This window comes from Delphinapterus leucas, chromosome 2, assembly GCF_059928025.1.
Source record: "Delphinapterus leucas isolate spDelLeu-1000000601 "Yukka" chromosome 2, BTC_Dleu_Yukka2, whole genome shotgun sequence".
Classification (NCBI taxonomy): Eukaryota; Metazoa; Chordata; class Mammalia; order Artiodactyla; family Monodontidae; genus Delphinapterus; species Delphinapterus leucas.
This window is the reverse complement of record NC_143130.1, coordinates 139,634,445-139,644,747: the sequence shown is the minus strand read 5'-3', so window position 1 is coordinate 139,644,747 and position 10,303 is coordinate 139,634,445.

Sequence of the window (10,303 nt, the reverse complement as noted above, 5' to 3'; positions counted from 1 at the left end):
ATTAGAAGTTCTGGTCTTTTTCATCGACGGTTGTTTTGCAAATAGTTGTCATTTGGTGTTCTCATGAGAGGAGGTGAGCTCAGCGTCTTTCTACTCTACCATCCTATCCGATCCCTCTCAGCTCTTTCTTTTCTACTCCACCATCCTATCCGATCCCTCTCAGCTCTTTTCTACTCCACCATCCTATCCGATCCCTCTCAGCTCTTTCTTTTCTACTCCACCATCCTATCCGATCCCTCTCAGCTCTTTTCTACTCCACCATCCTATCCGATCCCTCTCAGCTCTTTTCTACTCCACCATCCTGTCCGATCCCTCTCAGCTCTTTTCTACTCCACCATCCTATCCGATCCCTCTCAGCTCTTTTCTACTCCACCATCCTATCCGATCCCTCTCAGCGTCTTTCTACTCCACCATCCTATCCGATCCCTCTCAGCTCTTTTCTACTCCACCATCCTATCCGATCCCTCTCAGCGTCTTTCTACTCCACCATCCTATCCGATCCCTCTCAGCTCTTTTCTACTCCACCATCCTATCCGATCCCTCTCAGCTCTTTTCTACTCCACCATCCTGTCCGATCCCTCTCAGCTCTTTTCTACTCCACCATCCTGTCCGATCCCTCTCAGCTCTTTTCTACTCCACCATCCTATCCGATCCCTCTCAGCTCTTTTCTACTCCACCATCCTATCCGATCCCTCTCAGCTCTTTTCTACTCCACCATCCTATCCGATCCCTCTCAGCTCTTTTCTACTCCACCATCCTATCCGATCCCTCTCAGCTCTTTTCTACTCCACCATCCTATCCGATCCCTCTCAGCGTCTTTCTACTCCACCATCCTATCCGATCCCTCTCAGCTCTTTTCTACTCCACCATCCTATCCGATCCCTCTCAGCTTCTTTCTACTCCACCACCCTATCCGATCCCTCTCAGCTCTTTTCTACTCCACCATCCTATCCGATCCCACTCAGCGTCTTTCTACTCCACCATCCTATCCGATCCCTCTCAGCTCTTTTCTACTCCACCATCCTATCCGATCCCTCTCAGCGTCTTTCTACTCCACCATCCTATCCGATCCCTCTCAGCTCTTTTCTACTCCACCATCCTATCCGATCCCTCTCAGCGTCTTTCTACTCCACCATCCTATCCGATCCCTCTCAGCTCTTTTCTACTCCACCATCCTATCCGATCCCTCTCAGCTCTTTTCTACTCCACCATCCTGTCCGATCCCTCTCAGCTCTTTTCTACTCCACCATCCTGTCCGATCCCTCTCAGCTCTTTTCTACTCCACCATCCTGTCCGATCCCTCTCAGCTCTTTTCTACTCCACCATCCTATCCGATCCCTCTCAGCTCTTTTCTACTCCACCATCCTATCCGATCCCTCTCAGCTCTTTTCTACTCCACCATCCTATCCGATCCCTCTCAGCTCTTTTCTACTCCACCATCCTATCCGATCCCTCTCAGCTCTTTTCTACTCCACCATCCTATCCGATCCCTCTCAGCGTCTTTCTACTCCACCATCCTATCCGATCCCTCTCAGCTCTTTTCTACTCCACCATCCTATCCGATCCCTCTCAGCTTCTTTCTACTCCACCACCCTATCCGATCCCTCTCAGCTCTTTTCTACTCCACCATCCTATCCGATCCCACTCAGCGTCTTTCTACTCCACCATCCTATCCGATCCCTCTCAGCTCTTTTCTACTCCACCATCCTATCCGATCCCTCTCAGCGTCTTTCTACTCCACCATCCTATCCGATCCCTCTCAGCTCTTTTCTACTCCACCATCCTATCCGATCCCTCTCAGCGTCTTTCTACTCCACCATCCTATCCGATCCCTCTCAGCTCTTTTCTACTCCACCATCCTATCCGATCCCTCTCAGCTCTTTTCTACTCCACCATCCTATCCAATCCCTCTCAGCTCTTTTCTACTCCACCATCCTATCCGATCCCTCTCAGCGTCTTTCTACTCCACCATCCTATCCGATCCCTCTCAGCTCTTTTCTACTCCACCATCCTATCCGATCCCTCTCAGCGTCTTTCTACTCCACCATCCTATCCGATCCCTCTCAGCTCTTTTCTACTCCACCATCCTACCCGATCCCTCTCAGCTCTTTTCTACTCCACCATCCTATCCGATCCCTCTCAGCGTCTTTCTACTCCACCATCCTATCCGATCCCTCTCAGCTCTTTTCTACTCCACCATCCTATCCAATCCCTCTCAGCTCTTTTCAGAATTGCTTATTAGCACAGCCTTGACCTCTTTTGTCTTTTATATTTTCTATTTCTCTTCTGGTTTTAATTATTTTATTTTCCCTATTATACTTATTTATTCTTAGTTTTATTATGTCATTTTATATGGTGTTTTTTCACATGTACCTGGACTTTTCAAGTTAAAGTATATTCTCTTAGCTATTTTAGTGTGTAGTTTTATAACCTGTATGTCCTATTTACCACTGGAAAGTACAAAGTAACTTCTCTTCTGCCAATATTTTGGTCAAACCACTAGAGGCCCTATCTTAGTAGTCATTAAAATTGCCTCCTTTCCTTCCTGGGGTTGCTCTTCTACAGATAATCCCCAGCAGTCTTTGTGAAGCATTTCCTGTGCAAAGGACTAATCTTGGTTCTTCTTGCTTTGCCCCCAGAACTGCAACTCAGACATATCCCCTTAAGGCTGTAGTACATCTCACCCCCCACTAGAAAATATATACCAAAGATACACTCAGGGAAGCACCTTTCTGGCCATGGCTGAAGCACCTGTCCTCAGTTGTGTCCAAAGTGACCCCTTTGGTCACTTTGAACTTGCTCTGTTCCCTGCCACAGGCTCCTGTGTGGATTTCTGCCTGAGTTGCAGTAGATCTTCAAAGCTTGGCGGCAGTCAGCCTCATACCTTCCACTTCCACATACTCAGGACTATGAAGTGATCCAGGGTGAATCTGGCCTGGGCTCTAATATTACATCTCTTTGTGTTCACTTATCCAGATTATTTCTCTCAGTAAAATGGCATCAGGACAAGATCCTCTGTTTCATGCGGTGGGAAAAGATAAAGGAGGGAGTGCTCTAGGTGATATTTCATCACGTCTGGCGACTTGACCTCTTCTGCTCAGCACTAATTCCTTCCCAGAAAAAAATCCAGTGGGGAATACCGAATGGTACAGGACCTCAGGGCAGTCAACAAAGCCACCGAGGATATACATCCTGTAGTCCCTAATCCACTGTCCACCAGGACGTGGCATTCTGCATTAGATTCAAAAGATGCCTTCTTCTGTATTCCATTAGCCCTGGAGTCACAAGAATTTTTGCTTTTGAGTGCCAAGACCCAAACATGAAACAAAAACAGCAATACTGCTGGGAAGTCCCGTCCCAAGGGTTTGAAAAGTTCCCCACCATCTTTGGGGAAACTTTAACTAAAGACTTAAAAGATCTAAATCTGGAGGAGGGAACTCTTCTCCAATAAGTAGACAACACCCTGATTGCTGGCCCTACTAAGGAGGCCTCTGACAAAAATACTGTTACCACTCTGAACCACCTAGCCAATAAAGGATATAAGGTGTCCAAGAAAAAGTCTCAAATATCACAAACTAGGGTGACCTACTTAGGCTTCTTTCTCACAGAAGGTCGGAGAAACCTACCCCAGGAAAGGAAAGGAGCCATTTGCAGCCTCCCTCCTCCTAAAACTAGAAGACAGTTTAGAGGTTTCCTGGGATGGCTGGGTTTTGCCACATCTGATCGCTAACTATGGTCTAACAGCTAAGCCTCTATATGAAAAGTTGAAGGGAAAGGATGTTGATCTTTTTGGATGGAATTCAGAACATAAAGGGCCCTTTCAAGAATCAAAAAAGCAATTACTTCAGGCCCCTGCCCTGCCCCTCCCAGATTTAGCTAAACCCTTTGACCTTTACATTGATGAGAGAAGTGAAATCACCTTTGGGGTATCAGCTGAAAAACTGGGACCCCTTACTCAGTTGGTTGCTTATTTCTCTAAACAATTAGATCAAATCACTAAGGAATGGCCTCCTTGCCTACAGGCAGTAGCAGCTACTACAACCCTAAAGGAAGCTGAAAAGTTAATGTTTGGTCAGCCAATCACTATATGGACTTCACACCAGGTTCAGGCTTTAGTAAGTTTTAAGGGAACAGAATGGCTATCCCCTGGAATCACGCCATTCCCCTGATTCAAGTTCAAGCTATGCTTTTAGATAACCCAGTGGCCACCAAAAAACCTGTCACATACTAAATCCTGCCCCACTGCTACCCACAGAAATGGGGTCCCTGGCGCATGATGGTATAGAAACCATAGACGTGATCTATTCCAGTCACCTTGACAAGGGAAGTGAGCTTCTCCCTAATGCCAAAGAGGAATGGTTCACAGGCAGGAGCAGTTTTAACAGAGAGGGGAAAAGGCTGTCGGGATACACAGCAACCTCCCAGACCCGTCTTAGAAGCAAGAAGCCTACCTCCAGGGATTTCTGCCCAAAGGGCAAAGATGATAGCCTTCACCTGAGCCTTAGAGCTCAGGACAGGGAAGCTCTTAAGTGTTTACACACACTCCCAGTAGGCATATGCTATCCTACATGCACATGGGGCTATTTGGAAGAAAAGAGGTATGCTTATTGCAGAGAATAAACAGATGAAACATGGTTTAAGCATATTGAAGCTCTTAGAAGCACTACAGCTTCAAAAACAGGTGGCAGTGATTCACTGGGGGAGTCACCAAAAGGTGGGTGAAGAGATAAAAAAGGGAAAAACAAGGTGGCTGCAACTGCCAAAAGGGCGGCCCTAGAACCAGTAAAGTAACTTGGCCACTACCCCTCATACCTCCAATTATTCCCCAATCCACACAAGGAAGAATTAGATAAAACCCCAAAACGGGGCTTCCACAGAGCTCTAGGAGGCCATGTGTGGCTAGTTAATGAACATGGGCAATACTTCTTTCCCCAGACTGCAGCTTGTCAAGCCATCAGGGCGGCTCATCAAGGAACTCACTATGGGAGGGAAGCCTTACGTAATTGGTTAGTTGAGGTCATGGTAACTCCTGGCGTGAAAAGTATAATCACTCAGATAGTTGAGACCTGCGCCATCTGCACAGTGAACAGCCCCAGCACCAGACCCCCCCAGAGACCCTAGATTAGGCCCATTCAGACCAGAGGGACGTCTCCCGGGGAAGACTGGCAGACTGATTTCACATGCCGAGAGTACGGGCAACTTCAGTTATCTCTCGGTGCTAGCAGACACGTGTTCTGAGTGGATAGAAGCATTCCCTGCTACAACTGAAATGGCAGCTGAAGTGGCTAAGGCATTATTAAGAGAAATACCCCTCAGTTTGGGGCTCCCAGGATCCCTACAAAGCAGTAATGGTCCAGCATTTGTGTCTCAAGTGAAAAGGGGATAGTGAGTGCCCTGGGCTAAAACGGACATTGCACTCAGCCTGGAGGCCCCCAGTCATGGGGGAAAGTAGAGAGATCAAATCAGACCTTGAAACAGGCCTTAGCCAAGCAATGTCAGGAGACTCAAGAAAGTTGGATTAAGTTGCTTCCCATTGTCCTGCTCCGCACGCAGTTAGCCCCAAGGGATAAGTTTAGTGCATTTGACTCATGTATGGTAGACCCATTCCCCAATCCCGAGAGGAGGGACACTTTAACCCCCTTGAAATAGAACAACTCAAGTATGCCCTCCAGATAGGAGCAACCACGAAAGCCCTCACGAATATGGTAACCAGGTGCTGCCTGCACCCACCAACCTGGCTCTGCACCCGTTCCGGTCAGGAGACTGGGTGAACCTCAAAACATGGAAAACCAGCAGCGCGCAAAATCACCTCACTCCCACGCAAATGGACCGCACTTGCCGATCCCAACCGCCTGTTCTGCCCTGAAGCTGGAGGGGTCAGTCCAGGGGTACATCACACTCGAGTGAAGAGGCCCCAGAGCTCCAACCTCCGGAAAGACAACCTGGGGCAATGGACCCCCCGACTGCTGGTGTGAACCTCTCTCTCTCACCTGAAGCTTCTCTTCCGAAAAACAAAAGTGTGACCAGTGATATTCAGGCCAGGGCAGTGAGCGTCGACAGCCGGGCACACTTGTGCCTTCAGGCAAAAGAACTAGACACTTTCATGTTTAGGAAAAATTTGACTTGTGACCATTATTCTCTTGCTAGTATATGCGCCAAGCATCTGAAATTGTCTGGTGTCCTTTGTCTCCGAAAGGTTAACTAACGCTGGTCGCTCAGGGATAGAACAGTTTGGACTGAGGCCAGGAGACAATCACACACATCTAAAGGCGGCTGGGGAGAAGTTCTGCTCCTCCACCAGGGGTTATGACGATGCCCAGACTCTGCAGGAAGCAGTTACAGAAGATGAACCTGCGCCCCTCAGTGCCCTCAAGAATGAGGAGGACAAAAGGCAGAGGAGGGATTTGTCACTGACAAAGCCCATTAACAATTCCCAGGAAATAAAGATAGAATCTGGGAAATAAAGTCTAACCTTTTTTTTCTTCTTTTCCTTGGTGCCTCTTCTAGTCTCCTTCACTCATGGCGTGCTGTGTGCGGAGGCCTGTCACCCGGCCCTTCAGACCAGCGTTCTTGGTGTGAACTGGCTGTGACACCTCAGCTCGGCGGCCCGCGCGCACAAGCACTGCGCCCAGCACTGCGAACTGCAGCGTGAGCAGTGCAGCTGCGCATGTCCCGTGTAAACTCCTCCCCCTTCGCATGCGGATGAGACCCCTATGAAGCATCCCCGCCCACAGCCAGGAAGAGCGTATGCTCTAGGGCGGGAGCTGACACTTCTCCATTCTCTGATCCAAGAATAAAACTTTCCTTTGCTTCTGAACTGAACTGCCCAAAGAGGAATGCTGGGCTGGGGATCACTAAACAGTCACAATCTGTAAATATAGGTAGGTGTGGGGACTCCTACCCACCACTGCTCTCCATTTTGAGAGGCTGAATATACAAACAGACAACGGCCAGACCACATATGACAACAGAACTCTGACCCACAACCTCTGCAGCAAGCAGCCCAGTTTGGTCAGGCTTTGACCAATGACTGCTAACTTCCCTAGGTTTTTTAAAAAAATTTATTTATTTTAGTTTTGCTACGTGTAGGCTTTTCTCTAGTTGCAGCGAGCGGGGGCTACTCTTCGTTGCAGTGCACGGGCTTCTCATTGCAGTGGCTTCTCTTGTTGTGGAGCACGGGTTCTAGGTGCACGGGCTTCAGTAGTTGTGGCTCGCGGGCTCTAGAGCACAGGCTCAGTAGTTGTGGTGCACGGGCTTAGTTGCACAGGCTCAGTAGTTGTGGTGCAAGGGCTTAGTTGCTCTGCAGCATGTGGGATCTTCCCAGGCCAGGACTCAAACCTGTGTCCCCTGCACTGGCAGATTCTTAGCCACTGCGCCAGCAGGGAAGCCCCCTTCCCTAGTTTTCCTCCCTGCTTTCATCTCAGGACCAACCAAAGTAAGCCAAACATGTTCCGCCAAAGCTATCACATGAGATGCCTTGCTTCTATTGCAGGCACCTCCCATGCCTACAATCTTCAATCAGAGCACACCTGAAGTCTTCACCTCTTTTCACTATAAAGCTTCTCCACTTCCCTTGCCTGCCTTTGAGTTTCTGCCAAACACAAGTAATGGTGGATGAGTCCCTTGCTCTAGTAAACTCTGAATAAACAACTCTTGTTTGTTCTCAGTAGAGTGGTGTTCATTTATTTCCACAATTCTTATTGGTTAGGCAAAAGATTCATTTTATTAGTAGAAACAAACAAGTGTGTTTAGGTGCCAGGCATTCTGGCCTTATATGCAGCCATTTAGGGAGCTGTCTGGGAACCACAATTGCCTAGTACCTGGAGATGTTGTGGAAAGTTGCAGCCCCTTCTGAAGATGGGGTCGAGGGATAGGAGAGGGAAGCTCTGGTAGAAGGGGAGACCCCCTATTCCCTGTCGTCTTGGTATCCATGCTACCTGGGCATAAGTTCCCAGGGTCATTGTTGGACAAATTTGGTTATTGTACCATAGTTGCATTCTTGTTATAACGAAGTAGGCAGGGGGAAAAATAGGGCTTTATAAACATTTCTGAAACCAGAAGACAGAAATTTGTTGCTTCTGCTCCCTCTATACCTTACCTGTAAATACCTCCCAAAGCAAAAAGGAGAGGGCTGCACGGCTCCTTCATGGCGCATCACCTGATCCTAGGAATCTGCTTGGGCAAAGAGGCCTCCCTGTTGGCATTCTGATCAGACTTGACAGGTGTGTTTCAGTCCACTTGGCTGCTACAAAATATCACAGGCTGGGGTGGCTTATAAACATCGGAAATTTATTTCTCACATTTCTGGAGGCTGGAAGGCTGAGCTCAGGGTGGCAGCATAGCCAGGTGAGGGCCCTCCTCTTCCTGGTTCATAGCTGGCACCTTCTCGCTGTGTCCTCACAAGGTCGAAGTGTTCCCGACCTTTTCGAGCTGGTCCCTAACAAGGGTTCTCCTGACCAGTGTTACTTGAGCCATAGAATAAGACCGAATTTTGTTCAGAAACAAAGGAAAGCTCTATTCTTGGATCAAAGAATGGAGAGGCGCCAGATCGCTTTAGAGCACACACCCAGAGAGGCCGTGGGCAGGGCTGCTTTATAGGGAGCTCAGCAGCGGGGAGGGGGAAAGGATGCGGTTCTGGCGGGGTTGGTGCAGCTGCGCTGCTCAGGCTCCAGCTTGAAGTGTTGGGCGCAGCATCTCTGCACAGGGCCTTCCGAGCTGAGGTGTCAGTGCAGCCATTTCGTACTAGGAACTCTGGTCTGAAGTGCCAGGTGCGAGGCCTCTGCATGCAGCACCCTATAGGCAAGTGAAACTAGACTAAGCACAAAAGAAGTGGTTTGACCTTATCATCTAGATTCCATCTTAATTTTCCCAGGGATCCCAGTGGGCTTTGCCTGTGACAGAAGGGGCTGGGGTTCTCTATGAGTTCTCTTTTACAAGAGCACTTGTAAACGAATCTCCCAAACCAATCACATCCCAAAGGCCTCCCCTACTAATAACATCACCTTTGGGGGTTTGGAGTTCACCATATGAAACTGGGGGAGGGCACAAACATTCAGACCACAGCACCATCATTATAAAAGTCACCTTTGAGGGTGGTTATTAAACAAGGCCAACAATTATGGTTGTGCATCTGCACCAATCCCAGAATAGGAGTAGGCAAAACGCAGGCCAAGAAACCCAAATAAAATTCTACTGGGCTCTGAAGTTTAGAAGGCCAAGGAGTGTTTGGGATGCTCACTGCCTCTTTCAGCATCAGTGATTCCTTTGGGGCAGCAGAGGTGGACTGAACCCGAGCCTAAGTCCTCCTCTGGGCCAAAGGAACCCAGATGCCAGTAGGGGGGCTTCTGAGACCTGTGTCAGAACCGGCCTTGCAGGTAGCACAGGAGCCCTTGGGGATTTTCTTTAAGCGATTTCGAAATGTGGTTTCCAATCATTCTCTGAGTTTTTGACTCAGAGGATTTGGAGACTCTGGGCCCTAGGGACTAGATGAATAGCCCTAGTCTCTAAAGATGATTGAATTTCCTTCTCCCAGGACCTCTTGTCCAATGTCTTTCGGGTGGCTTTCTCTTCCTCTTTGGATGATTTCTAAATGTTTTCTATCCCTAAACTTGCTCTGGCTCTTCTATCTTTCAAGAATTTTTATAGGTCCAACCCTGATCTTTACATTAAGTGTTTTTATGTCTCTGACTCACAAAGGCACTGGTAGATGTCCTGGAAAATATGGCCCATAGCCAGAAACTCATTTTCCGAGAGCTCCTGTGTTCTTTGCAGAGCAGGCTGTCTGCAAGCAGCTACACTCTTACTATGGTTACCAGCGGGGAGAGGGAAGGGAGGAGGAACCAGGTATGGGTAAGGGATTAGGAGGTACAAACTATTATGTATAAACTAAATAAGACACAAGGATATATTTTACAACACAGGGAATAGAGCCAATATTTTATAATAGCTATAAATGGAATATAACCTTTAAAATTGTGAATCACTATGTTGTACACCTGAAACTTATATAATACTGTACATCAACTATACCTCAAAACAAAACAAAACCTAATGCTGCTCTTTCCTCCACAGACTAAAGACTGGGATCTAAGGGATGGTGGTGGCATTTCTCAAAATTATGTGGAAGGATCCACCCACAAATTTTTTGCTTCTCATCTCTATCACCCTGGCTGTACTGGATGCAGATTTTATTACCCAAGGGAGAAACTCTTCCTCTAGAGGACACCTACTTCCCTTAATGTCTTCATTCCTTCCTCTACCTTCTCCTACCATTTTTTAGCTAATTCAAGCATTCTTCCCTTTT